The 16,804-nt window shown below is 46.9% G+C and overlaps 2 long non-coding RNA genes across 2 annotated transcripts in view; one reads left to right on the forward strand and one right to left on the reverse strand.

Moving 5' to 3' along the window:
• LOC146855066 (uncharacterized) overlaps nucleotides 1-11,585 on the reverse strand; it is a 260,943-nt gene extending 249,358 nt beyond the window's left edge. The window contains exon 1 of the long non-coding RNA XR_014980781.1: nucleotides 11,525-11,585. This is a non-coding gene — a long non-coding RNA (uncharacterized LOC146855066). The remainder of the gene's footprint in view (nucleotides 1-11,524) is intronic.
• An 88-nt stretch (nucleotides 11,586-11,673) lies between these two features.
• LOC146855067 (uncharacterized) overlaps nucleotides 11,674-16,804 on the forward strand; it is a 133,532-nt gene continuing 128,401 nt past the window's right edge. The window contains exon 1 of the long non-coding RNA XR_014981277.1: nucleotides 11,674-11,867. This is a non-coding gene — a long non-coding RNA (uncharacterized LOC146855067). The remainder of the gene's footprint in view (nucleotides 11,868-16,804) is intronic.

Consider the following 16,804-nt stretch of genomic DNA (forward strand, 5'->3'; position numbering starts at 1 on the left):
GGGCTAGGTGAGCTTTTGGAGTCCCTGTTACGATGGCGTTCCCGTAGTCGATTTTAGAGAGAACTAGGGATTGGACTACTGTCTTGAGGTCTTCATGGGGAAGAAAAGGTTTCAATTTCTTGAGGTGTTTTAGAGAGAAAAGAGCACTTTTTGCAGAGTTTTTGATGTGGGCCTCCATAGATAAGTTCTTGTCAAGGATGATGCCTAGAGACTTAACTGAGTCGGATAGGACGATGGGGCAGTTTAGGGCGACCAGATTCTTGAGCCACTATTGGATTGGATGATGGTTGCTTTCTGGAGAGAATAGGATTAGTTCTGTTTTATCTGGGTTGAGCTTTAAGTGATTAGAGTTGAACCAAGTTTGGATCTCGGTTAGAGTGGCATTGAGGTTTTGGATGTCACTGGGAGACTTGATTTTGAAATAGATTTGGGTGTCATCAGCGTAAAGGTGGTAATTCACTCAAGCTTTTTTCAAGATGATTGTGAGGGGCTCCATGAAAAGATTGAAGATGGCCGGGGAGAGGATCGAGCCTTGCGGGACCCCAAGTGTGACTTTTGTTGGCTTCGAGAGACAGGAGTTGATTTTATTTTGTTGCAAGCGGTGTTGAAGGAAGGAGGTGAACCATTTTAGTACTATGCCATTGATGCCGGAGCGCTTCGACAAGGTCTCCAGAAGCTCTGGATGATTTACTGTGTCGAATGCCGCAGATAGGTCAATAAGGATGAGTAGGCAGGCATCACCTTCATCTAAAGCCTTGTGAATATCGTCAGAAATGTTGAGCATAGCTGTTTCCGAGCTACAGCCTTTAATGAATCCTGATTGAAAGGTGTCGAGGAGGTTGAACTCATCAATGTGTTTGTTGAGTTGGTGGAGAACGCATTTCTCCAATGTTTTTGCAAGGAATGGGAGGTTGGAGATAGGTCTGAGGTTGTTGAGATCATGAGGTCGGCCCCTGTGTTTTTTGAGAATGGGTGTGATTTGTCCAAGTTTAAGGGAGTCTGGGACACAGCCTGAGGTGAGAGAGGCGTTGATGATTTTTATCCAGAAAGGGAAAATGGTGTGGTTAAGTTCTTTTATGATTGTGGATGGGATGGGGTCCATAGTGTGGGAGGAAGGTTTTAGGTTAGAAAATATACTGAAGACCTCATTTTCCGACTTTAGCTCAAAGTCGGACCAATGCGCATTGTATTTTAGCTGGAGGCAGACCTGATTGTCCTTGGTAAGAACTCTTTCTGAATGATCAGGGGTGGTTAGAGTAGGGCAGGTTAAGAGGGAAGGAGCGTTAGAGGTTTGGATGAAGGATTGATCAATTTTTGAGACTTTATTAGTGAAGAAGGTGGCAATTTCTTCACAACACTCGTTGGTGGCTTTGATTTCTTGAGAGGGAGTGCAGTTAGTTTGGCTTTTGACAATGTTTAAGAGTTCTCTCGGTCTGTTTTTCGCCAGATCTAGTTGGCTGCGGAAGAAAGACGCCTTTTATCTGAAAATGTGTTTTTTGTATGCTTTGCGAGCAGATCTAAGTTGCGCTAGGTGTAAGATCGAGGGGTTTAGTCTCCAAGACCTTTCCGTTTGTCTGAGTTGACGCCTTTCCTCATTCAGATCCACGTTAAACCAGGGTTCAGATTTGGTTCGCCTCAATTGTTTGAGTTTGAGAGGAGCTACTTGGTCTAGAACCTCTGTCATTATTGAGTTCAAGTGTGTAGTGAGGTCATCGGCCGTCAATGATGAGGGTTGGAGTTGAAGATGGGCATGAATCCTGGATTCAAGTTCGAATAAAGAGATTTCTTTGATATTTCTGGTCCAGTGTTTAGGCTTGTCATCACAAATAGGTTGGTGGAAGACAAGTGCATCAATCTTGAACAGAATGAGGTGGTGGTCGGACCAGTCAATGGGAGAAATCGCCCTCAGAGAGACCAGATCATTGTTGGTAATGATCGCATCCAATATTGCACCTTTGATGTGAGTTGGCTTATTGCAGAGTTGTTTGAGGTTATATATTTCAAGTAGGTTGGATAGGTTCTGGGCAGTGGAGTCTTCTGAGTCGTTCCAGTGGATATTGAGGTCACCCAGGAACACGTCTTTAGTGTCTGTCATGGAGAACCGTGATATTAGGTCTGTTAGTTCTTCGGGGGAAAGGGTACGCTCTCCAGGAGGATGGTAGATGGTGTGGAATTTGATGGGTGAGGTGCCCTTGGCAGTGAGTTCGACACCCAGGTATTCAAACGATAGGTATTCTGCAGGATTAAGTTTGGTAATCTGTATTCCTGCCTTGTGGATGATGGCTAGTCCTCCCCCCATTTTGATCGGTCTGTGTTGTCTGATGATGGTGTACCCTGGAGGGGTGAGAATGTCAAGAATGGGGGTGGAGTGGACATTGAGCCAGGATTCAATGAGGAAAGCGATGTCAATTTCTTCAGCGAGTAGAGCTTCAGCAATGTCTGTGGCGTGTTGTACTGCTGATCTGCAGTAGAGGAGCATGCAAGGGAGAGGACTGGAAGTCTCGATGATGGGGGAGTAAGGTGGATAGAGGAGTATTGAGCAGGAGGTCTAGGTGAGTGGACATTTTTAGGGATTCTGTTAGTGCCAATAATAACAGGGATGGGGAAAGGGGCTGACTTCTGGCTCAAAGCGAGGTAAGAGTCGTTGATCTCATCAGGTTTCGGTATCGAAAAGGGTTGGCGATCCCGGTTGGGTCGAAGTACCTGTCTCGCTGACGGACTGGAGGGACGAGGGGTGCACTGTGGGGCCAAGGGTGCGGTATTGAGTGGGGTGGGAGGAAATCTACCCGGGGAGAGGGAGCACGGCGGCTTGGTCCTGTTGAGAAGATCTTGTTGTAAGTATAGGAAATCAGCAGCAAGGGAGCTAATTTTCAGCTCCAGTCTGTTCAGTTGCTGTGCTATTGAGCTGAAAAAGTTTAAGGTTTTAGGCAGGAGCCGAGGATGACTTGGGTCTTTGGAGGGAGAGTGAACAGGGGTCGGGGATTGGAAGGAATCAGTGGGATTAGGAGAGGGAAGAGGTTGGACGCGGGGAGCCGGATTAGTAATGCTCCCATTCAAGGAGTTCAAAGGAGGAGTAGAGGGTCTACTGTCCAAGTGAGGAGGGAGAGAAATTCTAGGTAAGAAGTCAGAGTTCTGGGGAATGTCAATGAGATTAGCGGTGGAGGCAGGTTGTGCGTGTGGGTGTGCGACGGCGGAGGGGGAGCGTGTAGTGATAATAGGGGGGAACGAGTTTATAGGATTGGTGATGACGTTGGCCATGGGGCTGCCACGAGGGTTGTCAGTGAGGTAAGCGGTGGACACTGGTTGTGTCTGTGGGACATCGGAGGGGGAGTGTGCAGTGGTATTAGGGGGGAGAGTGACCACTGGATTGGAGATGATGTTGGACATAGGGGAAGTAAGGGTCAGGGGGAAAAGGGTCTGTGTTGGAGGAAGAGGTAGTTTGTGAGGGAGGGTTCAGATTATCAGGGGTCGAGCGGAGAGTGCCTGTGGGGATTTCGGTCACGGGAGGGCAGAGGTTAGAGTCCGCTCTGTCAAGATCTAGATCGGTCTTGTGGTGTTTGTTAATTGTGAGTTTGTTGTTCCTGGTGTGCTCAGTAGATGTATTAGTTGTGGGTGTTTGGCGGCGGAGAGTAATGATAGGGGTAGTGTGATTATAGTGAGTGATGGTAGATGTCCATGAGTTGAAGAGAGGTTCTTCAGTGCAGGGATATTGGATCAGTTCCACGTTATTAGTAAGGGTGATTGTGGGTTGGGGAGATATGGTTTGACGGCTCAGTTGAGTTAACGAGGAAAGAAGTGTGGGGAAGTGGCGGTCAAAAGTGGTGAGGTGTGGGTCGGTGGCCTGTATGAGAATGGTTCCACTTCTGTAGATGGAGATGGTGAGTTCCCCTTTGAAAGTCGGGAAGATGGTAGTGGAGCTTTTTTCACCATAGGGAATGATTACTGACTTGGCGACTTGAAGGTGAAGAGAGAAGGTGGTTTTCCATTTAGCCGGGCTATTTGTGTAGAAAATGAAGTTCGTTTTCGTGTTGCCGTTGGTCGCTGTGTGGTAGTTTTCTACAATGAGTGTTTCCGGGTGTTGTTTTAGAGTACTATGCTTGAAGTTCTTTTTTGCATTACTGGTCATTTTGTCTGGGTAGTTAATGGACCAGGAGTTGGGTCCGTAGCGCACAAGATTCGAGTTCTGGGTGGGGGGAAGGTGGGCGCATGGTTGAACGGTAGAAATTCCGAGATACAATCAGGACTCAGGCCGAAGAAGAAATGCCGAGGCACAGTCCGGAATCAAGCATAAGGCAGGGTGGTAGTATCATACAATTATATGCAGTATATACACTAAACTTTAAAGTGCCATATTAACTGCAGTGTAAAATAGCAGTGTACCTCCTAAATCACAAGAGGTCAGGGTCCCACCAACCATGTTTTTACAGCATCTACTGTGCCTTCAGAGGGGTGAGGGTGCAGTGCAGGCCCCAGACCCTCAAGCCTGGGCGAGAACCTCAAGCGAACTCCAGGTCCACACCTGGACCAAGTCTCGTCGGGCACTCCAGCCAGCCGAGCCCTCACCCATCGGCAGTGCCACCTGGGCCACACTCGAAACAAAGGCCCAGCCTCACCTTCATCCGCAGTCACCACCATCGATCCAGGAATGCGGCGAAAACCAACAACCTGCCGGGGCACCTCTCCAGTCCCTTCTTGAAGCGTCCTGGCCACTGGCAGTGAGTCCTCATTCCGATAGGTTCCCCAGCATGGGTCGAATGTTCTGATATCGGCTTGCAGGTCCGATGTACGGGATGCGAGGCCAAACAAGGATTTCAGCTCACTTGAGCAATACTCCTGGAGCTCCTCACCGTCCGGCAGCCATGTTGGATGACATTTACTTTCCCGACCTCATAGCATTACTTGCCTCAGGACTTCTGTCACTACCCCTAACCTTTTACATCGAAACCTCTCACCTGTGCCAAGCTGTAAGGTCTCCACGCGCACTCCAAGGTTGTGAAGGGCACTGCCGGCTTGCCTCCGAAGACACTGCTGAGAGCACCTGGGGCCGCAGCTATCCCGCACCGCAACATCTTTAATCGTCGAAGGGTGCTGGAATTGTTCAAATCACAGTGGCACAAGGGCTTCGATGCCTCGTCTGGGGTAGTAAGTGCTACATAAAAATGTAGTCGGTGGGATCGATCTGATGTTATTACAGACTATTGATTATACAGCAAAGCACTCCCACTTTGAACCAAGCGTTAACACTGTAACTTATTATGTACATGCCAAATCCTCAGCATACAGCCAAACAAGAAGAGGTGGGCTACCCCTCCTCAGCATGAGGCACCCATTTTAAAGTCAGGCATCAAACGTGATGAGACCACAGGCACAAGAGTGGTCTCCCGATCAAGCGCTCACACGCTACCTCCTCAAAGATTGCTCAGATGCTTAGCCTTCCCAGCACCTCACAGTCACCGACAGAACTCGTATCGTCGAACCGCATTTTATCGCCGCCATTTTGGAGTCAGGCGTCATACCGATAAGACCATCGCAAGAACAAAGGAATCAGCCAAAAAGTCACAAATACCTCAATAAGAGGCATAACAATCACCACCGCATGGATCGTTTGCTGGGAGAGACCAAAACAGCATTACTAGTCTCCCGCGAGGTCCGCAGCAACGACGCTCATGATCTGCCATTTTGGGGAAATGACGTTCCTCTTCTCGGTGAAATCATCCTCGATCAAACTGCTTGAAACAGCACTCCCTGGTCACAACAGGTAGCGTCCACACGAGCAGCGCACCATCCCCAGTCATGCTTTTTCCTTGTTTTTCCCTCTTTTTCAAGTGCTTTCTCCTTATTTTTTACCTTATTGCTGCTTCTACCTGCTGCCTTTTTCCTGCCTCCACCTAGCCTTGCCCACTGCCTCCAGCACCCTTCCCTCTTCCTAGAAGCTACTTAATGGAGGCTGCGGCAGGACTGTATTGAGAAAGCCCCAGGCCCAGTTCTCCCCATGTTGCTGCATCACTATTACTCCTGTCTTCTTGCTTTTTCCCCTGTTTTTTGAGTGCCTTCTCTTTGCTTTCCCCTTCTTTTCAATGCTTTCTCCTTGTTTCCCCCCTGTTTTTGAGTGCCTCCTCCATGCATTTTCTTCGTTTAAACAAAAAGGAAAATAGTCATAACTACAGTGTCTTGAGACCCTCATGAGTGATTTGTCGCACTTTATAAATCCTTGATTGATTGATATACACCAGATATTGAATTGAATTATGTTATTAGCTGAAAGTATTAATTCCTGCCAACATTTTGATTCCTGATCATTTGTAAGGTACTAACACTTGTGCAAAGCACAGAATTAAAGATTTTATTCACCTATATCATTTTTCACGTTTTCACAATAAATAAACAAAGCAGACATCTGTTCAAAAAGGAGTTTGTGGTCTAGTTAATGGTTTATTCAATAGGAAGGTTGTGCATTGCACTTCTGAAATTATTTATTTTTACAAAACCTAAATGTCATGTCCTTACCCCAGTCAGAGCATCAGAAAGTAAACAGGGGCTTCATTAAGGCACTGTTTTCCTTCTGTTCTTGCAGGGGCGTCTGGTGATCTTTGAGAGTGATGGGGTGTAATACTTGCCCTGAAATGTACCAAGGCAGTGGAACGAGTGAGGCTGACCTATTCTAATGGGATCTCAGGGGAGGTGGGGGTGCTAATCTCGAGAACATTTTGAAAAATAATAGGGTCAAATAGTGCTTTTCAAAGCAGAATTATGAAATACATTGGCTAAAAGGGCACCTGCTCTGAAAGGGTACTCGTTAAAGATTCAAGTCCTTTCATAGAGTGCAAGGGCAATGGCAATGAAACCTTACACTCTCCACGAGTTGGCACCATTTCTTTCACGATGTGCCATAAGTGCGTTCGTATGTGAAACATTACCTTTATTGTGCCACGGCCAGCATTTTGACATGAATGCCTCTCCCCCATATGCCTTGGGTACCTCCGTGCCCAAAAATAATATGCAATATGCCAGTGCCACAATTTTGCCATTAGTGCTGTCTATATACCATGAGTAACCCTTATGCCAAAAATTAATTATTTTGTATGCTAGGGCCAGAATTTGGTCATGGATGCTGTCCCCTCCACTCAAAGCCCCCTCCCACCTCCCCCCCCCCCCCAGTATGCCGCGGTTGTCCTCCCATAAGGCGGAAATTACTATTAGTCAGTGCCAGCATTTTTAAATGTGTGCCCCCTTGGCAAGAACTTCCTCTAGTGTCCTAGTGACAGCATTTTTCTATGGCTGTCCCCATATACCATGTATTACTCTAGCATGTTAGTGCCAGTATATCCCATGTTTAGAATTCTCTCTAGTATACTAGCACAAACATTTTGCCAGGGATGCCTACATAAACAAATAATTACTTTCAGTGTGTTAAATGCCAACTGCAAACCTGCAAGCATAACATACTACTCTTTCTCACACTCACATTCACTCACTAAGACACAATCATAAAGTATCATACACTCACTTGGACTTGCTCATTCTTTCTCGTTCAGTTTCACTTATTCACACTCTGACTTACTCATTCCCATTCTTTTACAATCACTTTCACTCACATTCAGACCTACTCACTCATACTTTCTCACTCATTCACACTCACTTGCACACAGCTTTACCCTCATCGATTTATTCTCACTTATTCCCACTCAGTTTGAGGCATTCATTCTCACTCACATTTACGCTCACTCACTGTCACTCACTCACTCTCTCATTGTCACTCACATTCAATCCCTGTTGGACTTGGCCCTCCTGGCAAGTTCACCCCTAGAACTTTTTGCATTATCCTAGCCTTTTTCCTGTGTTGTACTAGTGGTTTTAGGCCTCTAGGCGCTTTCACACTGTGTCCCAGTGGAAAGTGCGTGCGCTCTGGGTTACATTGAGTGAGACTGACCTGCCCTCCCATAGGAATGCATGGGGGATCTGAGTGACCATGTTAGTTCCTGATGCGTGGGGAGTGCAGGGCCGAGTTTGGTATGTGTGGACTCGTGTGATGAAATGCTGCGCGATGATGTGTGCGGCGTCAATGTACCTAGTGTGGAAGTGCCACTTCTAGAAGTGGGCATTTCTGTGTGCAGTGTGAGATGAGTGCCTTGTCTGGCGATTGGCTGCCTGAGGTCATGTGACAGGCTAGGGAATCCCCAGAGTCAGGAGGAGTCACCCAGTGGTGAATGGGGAGATCAGCAGCCAGATGGGTGGGAGGAGTACACCTGTGACCTGAATAGGGCTGGGCTTTCCCCACACAATGCTGGCTCCGCCCCCTGTGGTGCGACTGATGACCCTGGCCTGTTCTGTGAATAGGGGAGGGGCTGAGCAAAACAAAGTGCTCAAGAACCAGTTGCATCTGGTTCGACCCTTCCCTGCACCTTGAAACAAAGGTGACCTGTGTATAAAAAGGGACTGTGACCCCATGAAAATGTTCAGTGTTCTGTTTTGGATCTTGACAGAGGGGGGCTTGCTGCTGGTGGGGCTCAGGGGGGCCCGCCATGGGGCTGCCTCCCTGCTGGAGGGCCCTGTGAGCTGGCCCCTGGGCCCTGCATTGCCCCTGGATACTTCAGGACTTTTGTGACTCCTTTGTGCTTTTCTGGCTAAAGGCCAGGACTTTGCCAATGCTTCTTGCACCTTAGGAGTGCCACATTTGAATCATGGCCCCAGAAGAGAGCGAGGAGCTGACGGCGTGCAGCGCGCCGCTGCCGGGAACCGAGGGAATCCCGATGTGGGGATTCCCCCCGTGATGCCTGCATTTATCGTTGTTTCGCGGGTGCCCACCCCGCTTTTGTAATGCGGAAGCATTAAGCAGGTGCCCACCCTGCGTCTTCGCTTAATTTTAATTCATGCGCGGGTGCCCACCCCGCGTCTTTACTTTTATTGTTTGAGCGGGTGCCCACCCCGCTTTATAGTCTTAATGAAGAGGGAGCCTACCCCTCATAGTGCAAGGAGAACCGCGATCACCGCTGCGGCCCGAGTCGCGGCAAAAGCGGAAGTCAGGCGAGAATGTGCCTGGCGGCGGGCGGGACTTCCGGTTTTGCAGAGGAAGTCCCGCGCACACCCCGGCAGCCCGAGGAGACGTCTGGAGCCCCGTAGGCTCCATGCTGAAGTCCCGGTCCCAGGAGAGGGACCGGGCGAAGAGCGGAGTGCCGGCGCTGGGGGGCCGCGAGGAGGCCCAGGGGAGTTCGGCGCCAGGAGTTTGGCGGGGATCCCAAGAGCGAGGGAGAGCCCCGCGTTGCCGGCAGAAGGGAGAAGAAGTCCCGGCTCCCTGGAAGGGGCCCGGGTGAAGAGGAGAGCCCAGTGGAGACTCCGGTGAGTGGGGGCTGGGTTAGGAGCTCCCATAGAGCTCCTCCGTATCCTTTGTACCCTTCGCCTTGTTCTTTCAGCTGCCCAACTTGCAGAGGGCAGCTGCACCGAGGGAGCAAGTTCTTTTGGGGGCATGTTTAGTTTTAAGCACCAGTGCGCTCTACGTTTCAGGGGGCCATTTGATATTTAGCAGTCCCTGAGTGGCACTTGGGGGTTTTTGTCGTTAAGAGCCCAGAGAGGCTCCAACGCTTGGGCACCATTATTCTAAGAGCCCCGTGGCTCCAGCATGGGCATAGTGATCTCCAGAGCCTTTGCGTGGCTCCCATGACATGTGCACCAGTGTCTTGAGAGCCTAGGTGGCTCCAACGTTTTGGACACTGTTTCCGGGGCCATTGAGAGCTCAAGCCTCATGTGACTTCCCAGCTGCGCAGCACTTAGTGCCAGCTGCAGCGTTTAGGCCCTGTTCTTGTACCCAGCTGCCCAGCAAGTAGTGGCCAGCTGCTACGTTTAGGTTTTGGCGCAACCTGGACCCTAATGTGATTTAGGTGTTATTGTGCTTTATATACTAATGCGTTGGGTGCTAGGAAATGTACTGTGTATGGCATGTTTTGCGCACCCTGTGTTTTATACCTCTAAATGTGGTCATTTCTGCCTAGGAGGTTGTTTTACCTGTTTAGGTTGGTGTTAGGGAGATTGTACTTCCCTGTGTGATGTACGCCCCTAGTGTAGTTATACTTAGGTGGTTAGGTCTAATGCGTTAGACTAATGAGAAATTGCATAATGTGTTTATGCCCCTGTGATGGATGCAGGATAGGTTTTATACCTGATGCTAGTGTGATGACACTGAGGTCATTATTGCGCCAGTAGTTACTGGTTGTGCTCTACAGTGATAATTTGTGCTACAGTTAGTATATGTTCTACATGTACGATTGGTGATTTGTGCTGATTCTGACAGTGGTCCATGTGGCCCTGTCCCGTGTAAATAGTCCCTTGTAAAATTCTGCCCAGTGCCAGTTGGCACAGTGTAAATTGTGTGAATATTATCTAATGTGTTTTGTTATAATACAAAGGCTATTTTTATATATAACCCTGTGTGGAGTTTCTTTTGTGGTGGGCCTAGGGTGTTGTTGCTGTGTGCGCGTGCAAACGCTTTACGCATTGCCTCCGGGATAAGCCTGGCTGCTCGAGCCAAGCTACCAAGGGAGTGAGCAGGGGTTATCTTTGGCGTGTAACTCCCCAGCCCTGACTAGAGCGGTGGTTTCTGCCTGGCTTTGGCGCAAGCCCTAGCCAACCAGAAATCCCATTTCTAACAACCCCATTAACAATACTTCACACTCTCTAACAGTCTTCACACTCATTCTTATTCATTCTCACTCATTCAACCTCAACTCCAGTAATACTCTCACTCACTAATTCTCACTCTTTCTAGCTCACTCAAATGCATTTAATGACACCCAGTATCACTTTTTCTCACTCAGTACCAGCCACTCACTCTCTTTTACACTCACAAATGCACACATGCTCGATTAAAGTTTAATCTGCAGTGTTTTTAAATATAGAGGGACTACTCCCTCTTCCAGTCCTGTTTAGAAACCACTGCTGTGCATACTTCTCAATGCCCTTACATAATCTACAGTAATCACTGGGGAGTATGTACATAAACCAAGGTGTATGCACTGTAGTAGTGTCTAAACAGAGTTTAAATATCACTGCAGATTAAACTTTAATCTGGAGTGATTTTTAAACATAGAGGGACTGCTCCTTTTTACAGCCCCATTTAGAAACAAGTTACAAACCAACCACTGCAGATTAATTATGCTGGAGGAGCGATGCAATTTATCAGTAATTCCAGGCTACTAGAGTATCGTGATGTTATCAAATTCCTTCGATTCCACCTCCGAAATAAACATTTTCGCCCAGGCCGAATTTTTTTTACATGTCTAACCTCTCTGCTGTCTCTTTCTAGACAGTCTGGTTGTCACTTTTGTCACACCTATCTCTCCCTCTATTTCCTTCTCTCTTAGCTGTGTCTTTCTAATTTTTCCGTCTGTTCCACCTTTGTAGCCTCTTTTTAGTCTGTTTCTGTTATTTCTCACTTGTGTGCCTTCCGTGTCCTCTTCCTCTCTTCAAGACTCTCTGCTGCCAAGTTTGTCTCGTCAACTTTTCCTTTTCCCTCGCCTTATTTCCCTCTCACCTGGCTGTCCTTTTTAGCCGGTGTTCCATTATGGATTGCTCCCCTCGGCTATGCGCTCCCCCTAAGCATTTGCGCATGCGTGTATGCATCCACCAAACTTTGAGGCTATAATTATCTGCTCCCCGCGCACAAGTCAACGCGCATGCGCGGAAGCATTGCCCTGCCTTTCGACTGCGCATGCGTCATTGTCATGTATTCAAAGCTCCGGTGGCAGCGTTACTTATTGTGGATGTTGGTGCGTGGTGGCAGCCTTACTTAACCGTTAACCGCTACCAGGGATTGTGGATGTTGGTGCGTGGTGGCAGCGTTACCTGTCGGTCACCTTACTGATCACAGTACCCAGGTGAGCTGTGGCCGTACGGCGAAATAGTGAACGCCTATATATAGATAAGGTTTTCCCCATTGTGGCCGTTCGGGACGGGCGGGTGGGCAGAAAAGACTTTTCCTTCTTGCCCAGAGAAGACGAGTACAGTGTCAGCTTCCGCTCTGCTGCTGGCAGCTGCCCCCATCTCTCTCTTTTTCTTCCTCTTCCCCCTCTTTCTATCTCTGTCTCGCTCCTTCTCAGTTGCTGAAAACCGTGACTTCAAGCTCTTACCCTATCTTTCCTTTAATTATTCCCTATGAAATGGATCCAAAAAATAAAGAAACTCTTTTCCGTTCGGGACGGGCGGGTGGGCAGAAAAGACTTTTCCTTCTTGCCCAGAGAAGACGAGTACAGTGTCAGCTTCCGCTCTGCTGCTGGCAGCTGCCCCCATCTCTCTCTCTTTCTTCCTCTTCCCCCTCTTTCTATCTCTGTCTCGCTCCTTCTCAGTTGCTGAAAACCGTGACTTCAAGCTCTTACCCTATCTTTCCTTTAATTATTCCCTATGAAATGGATCCAAAAAATAAAGAAACTCTTTTACTGTAAATGTCTTTCTGACATTTTACTATTCTAAAGTGCAGCCTCGGGCGGAGGTAAAAAAGGTCAGAAATACGAAAAATAACTAAATAAAGCAAGCCAGAGTGGTCGCAAAGTGGCCACATTGGTGGTATCCACACCCAAACATATTAGGGCCACTTTACAGAGTTTGCCAGTAAAACGCTTTTTTCATTTTCTCATCTTTCTTTGAACAACGGGGCCTATTTACAAAGAAGTGACAGAGCAGCGGCGTTAGCCTTCTTGGCTAACGCCGCGCTACGCCACTTCTGAAACGCAGGGCTGCACCCTATTTACAACAATATGGTGCAGTCGTGAGTTCCCCCCTGCGTTTGGTGCTAATTTCAGCTGCCTAGCGCCCACAGTCACTCTTGCACCATAGTGCAAGGGCGCCTGTGCTGGAGGGAATGATTGTTCATGTTCAGGAAGGTGCCCCTTCTTGCACATAAACATTCTTAAATTGTGTTTTATAACTTCTATGTGTGCTGCTATGTGCAGCACATATAGAAGTTGCAGCGCGTCAATTTTTACATTATTGATTATGTGCAGGAAGGGACACCTTCCTGTACATAAACAATCATGCAAGGTCTTATGCTGTTTTTATGTGAGCTGCTCAATGCAGCACACATTAAAAAACAGCAAAATCGAGGAGAAATAAAGCAGTCCACCTCGTTGCGCCCTGTTAAGACCACGTTGTTCCTGCTTACATTTATCATGCTTTACTTAATCTTGCAATCCATATGAGTAATTGCTTTTTGCAAGATGTTATTACTTTTTTCAGGCAGCATATTACTCTTGTCTAGTGCATAATTTAAATTGAGTCTCATCCAGGTGTTTATAGCGGGTCAGTGCAGTGCGAGTTTCTCTCAGTGGGGCAGTATGTTGCTCAGTGGGGGAGAGGATGTGGCACTATGGCTAGAGATATCAAATTTAGAACTGGGGAACCAGGTTCAGCCTTCACAACCAGCCCACCAGATCACTCTACTTAGGGAGCACATTCCCATGCTAGACCACAGAAGCCCCCGTCAGACTGTACAAGTCCTGTTGTCTTCGCACCAGCAGGTGGACCCTAGCGATAGCAAGTGTGGGTTAACCTCGAAAGCCTGTCCATCACAATCCGTGCTGAAGTTCACCTCCAGTCTTGCGGGCAGGCCTACAAAGCAGCACACCCTAGAGTCACAGTGACTCTGTCACTGATGTTACAGGACCCTTGAAGCCAGTCCCCCTCACCCATTGGTATCTCCATAGGCCTTGTTTCAGCAGTAGTAGCTGCCACTCACCAGGGATCGGCAGTACAGGATTTGCAAGCACACCAAACTAAGTTCACAAACTTCACGGTCTCTGCTTCATGCACAAGCACTTTTAATATGGGCTGCCTGCTTTGGGGCCAACAACATTATGCAGCAATGGAGAATAAAATGATGCCGCAGTCTTGACTAAATTAAGGCTGCAGCGTAAGACAGTATATTTTCTGATACTTTATTATTTTTATATGTACTAACAGTCTCTGCACATATTTTGTCTCATTAGTTCCAGTGTAACATACAAATGCAGCAGTGAGAAAGGTGACCAGTCAACCTTTTCAAAGGGCCGACCACTTTTCAGCGACATAAGTCAAATTGTTTAGTAACTTTTGATCCGTTTAAGCTACAAACAATTTATTAGTTAAAATCATCAGATTATGCAGCAGAGGATGTATTATGTGGCAAATATGGCAAAGCCATAATTATGTTGAAAATATTTAAAAACTAGGATATATTGCCGTTCATGTTTGAATTGCTCTTATGGAAAAAGGGAGAAGTGATGATGATAGAAACTGCATGGCTCGGACACAAATGGGTTGTGATTCCACTTTGTTGCATATTTAGGGCATTCTGTGATTGGAAACATATCCCACTTTTTGAATATATTTTAATGTCAATAGCTCATTAAATCTTTAATAAACCAGTGTATCCATTGGTTGAATTAAATAATGCAATAAGTTGTAATTGGCCAGTGAAATGCCAAACAAATACGAAAAATTGGGATGTTTGGCTCTTTCTGGCCACACCTCTGACTCCACCCACTGACCCATTCCACAGGTTATTCCCGCCCTCTGATTCTCCGCCCACAGTTCCCCTACTTTTTTTTCCCCACTTCGACCACTGTGAAAACCACCCACTTGTTGGAAATGTTGTCTTTATATGACAGTTTTGAATTCCAAAGTGCAGCCTAGCGACGGATAGGAAAAAAGGTTCAACATAATTAAATAAAGCAAGATAGAGTGGTCGCAAACTGGCCAGATTGGTTATTATTCACACCCAAACACAGTGCCACTTTTACAGAGTTTGCCAGTGAAGCGCTATTTTTGTTTTTTGGTATGTTAGTTTGAACAATATTGTTTTCCCCGTATGCGGAAGCGCACCATTCCTGGAGGTACTGCAATACTTAGTTGGCATGTGGAATGGAAATTGTTTAATGTGATCTGTGTCAGCTGTTTTTCTCACTTTAGTTTATAAAATGTGTACCGCTGCTCTGTTCAGGGATGTGGTCTTTTTAAATCGTACTGCTGTCATGTTAACTTTTCAGGCAAAAATACTCATTGATTTCTGAATAATGTAACAAAAAGTTCACCACGTTGTTCCTGCTTACGTTTCACTCGCGTTACTTAAACTTGCATTCATTATAAGTGTTTACTTTTTCGAAGGATGTTTTTTTTTTTCCAGGCAGCATATTACTTTTGTCTAATGCGTAATTTGAATAGGGTCTCATCTAGTTGTTTATAGCGGGGCACAATAGGGTTGTAGCTAAAAGTACTGCAAGTTTCTCTCAGTGGGGCAGTATGGTGTTCAGTGGGGAGAGGATGTAGCACTATGGCCAGAGTTGTTGTTTTTGGAACTGAGGAATTATGGTTCAGCCTTCATGACCAGACCACTCCCCAGAGGGAGCACATTCCTATGCTAGACCTTAGAAGGCCCCACTACACCTTAGGAGCGCTGCTGTCTCATAGCACCAACAGGTAGACCCTAGCGGTGGCAATTGTGGGTTAACCTTGAATGCCTGTCCACTAAAATCCGTACTGCAGTTGACCTGCAGTCTTCCGGTCAATCCTACGAAGCAGCACATCCTAGAGCAACAGTGACTGTCACTGAGGTCACAGGACCATTGATGCCAGTCCGCCTCACCCCTTGGTACCTCTATTGGCATTGTTTCAGCAGTGCAACTCACCATGGATTGGCAATGCAGGATTTGCATGCACACCAATCTAAGTTTGCACGCTTCAGGCACAAGCACTTTTAACTAATTGTTCTAGCAGGGAAGCCAGGAAAAAATAATAAGTTTTCAGATTTTTACATTCCTCATTCAGCTACCAGATTATCATGTCTTGCCCTCTTATACTTTACATTAAAGGTTAATTTTAATAATGTGTTTTTCTTTAATTTGTGGCGTTTTAGTTTACAGCGTGTGACATCCAAAAGCCACAACGAAGCTCGGATTATTTGAGCTCTGGCTCAAAGCTCTCAGTGGCTCGCACACTTTTTAGTTTAATCTCACACCACCTGCACTCGGTGGGAATGTGGATACTGCCAAAGTGTTAATTATCTTCCCTGTTTGTGAGGGGAAAAGTAGGCCAGGAAATCAGATTTTATAGGGAACACTCACCTAGAACAGTCTGGTGTGTACTGGGTGCAGTGAAACTACAAATACTGGTCCTGCAACTGTGGGACGGATCACATAGACCGCCCTTTAGTTATGTGGTCTGCTGATATGATTCATTACTTCCCTAAATTCTTGGTCTTTGCAATGTTTGTAGATTGTCCGGTATTTTAAGCCATCTTTCTCATTGTTGTTTATTTTCCACTTTTCCTTTGGATTGTTTACGACTCCCATCCATTGCCACCCCTGTTTATTTATTATTTGTCCTGTATCTGACAAATGGGAGCATTTTGATGTTGTTGCCATGTTTAGTGCTCCCGTACCGAGGGGGTTGGGACACAGGGCGGGAGCGTGGCCTGTCGGTAAACGGATGGTGCGTGCGTTTCTTTTAAATGGAAACCTCTTGAGAAGGGCGACTGATAAATAGGGGCCTGGGGGAGGAGGGATGTGACGTTTCCCTCATTGGAAAGTCTTTCATTAACTCTTCAATACTCTTGTGATTCAGTCGCACACAGAATTCTATTGAGTGGTTGACTTGCATCAATGCACTTGCCTTTCTGTCAGTGCATTAAAAAGGCTTCCAATGTGTCCACAATTGTTTCCTGAGGCAAGCATGAGTTCCTGAATCAGACTGTATGACCCAGTGTGTAATAATTGTATAGCTCTTCAATCCCTGGCGGCACAGCACCCCGGATAATGTGCTGCACAACTGAACACTTATAAGGTCC

Source organism: Triturus cristatus, chromosome 4_1 (assembly GCF_964204655.1).
Source record: "Triturus cristatus chromosome 4_1, aTriCri1.1, whole genome shotgun sequence".
NCBI lineage: Eukaryota > Metazoa > Chordata > Amphibia > Caudata > Salamandridae > Triturus > Triturus cristatus.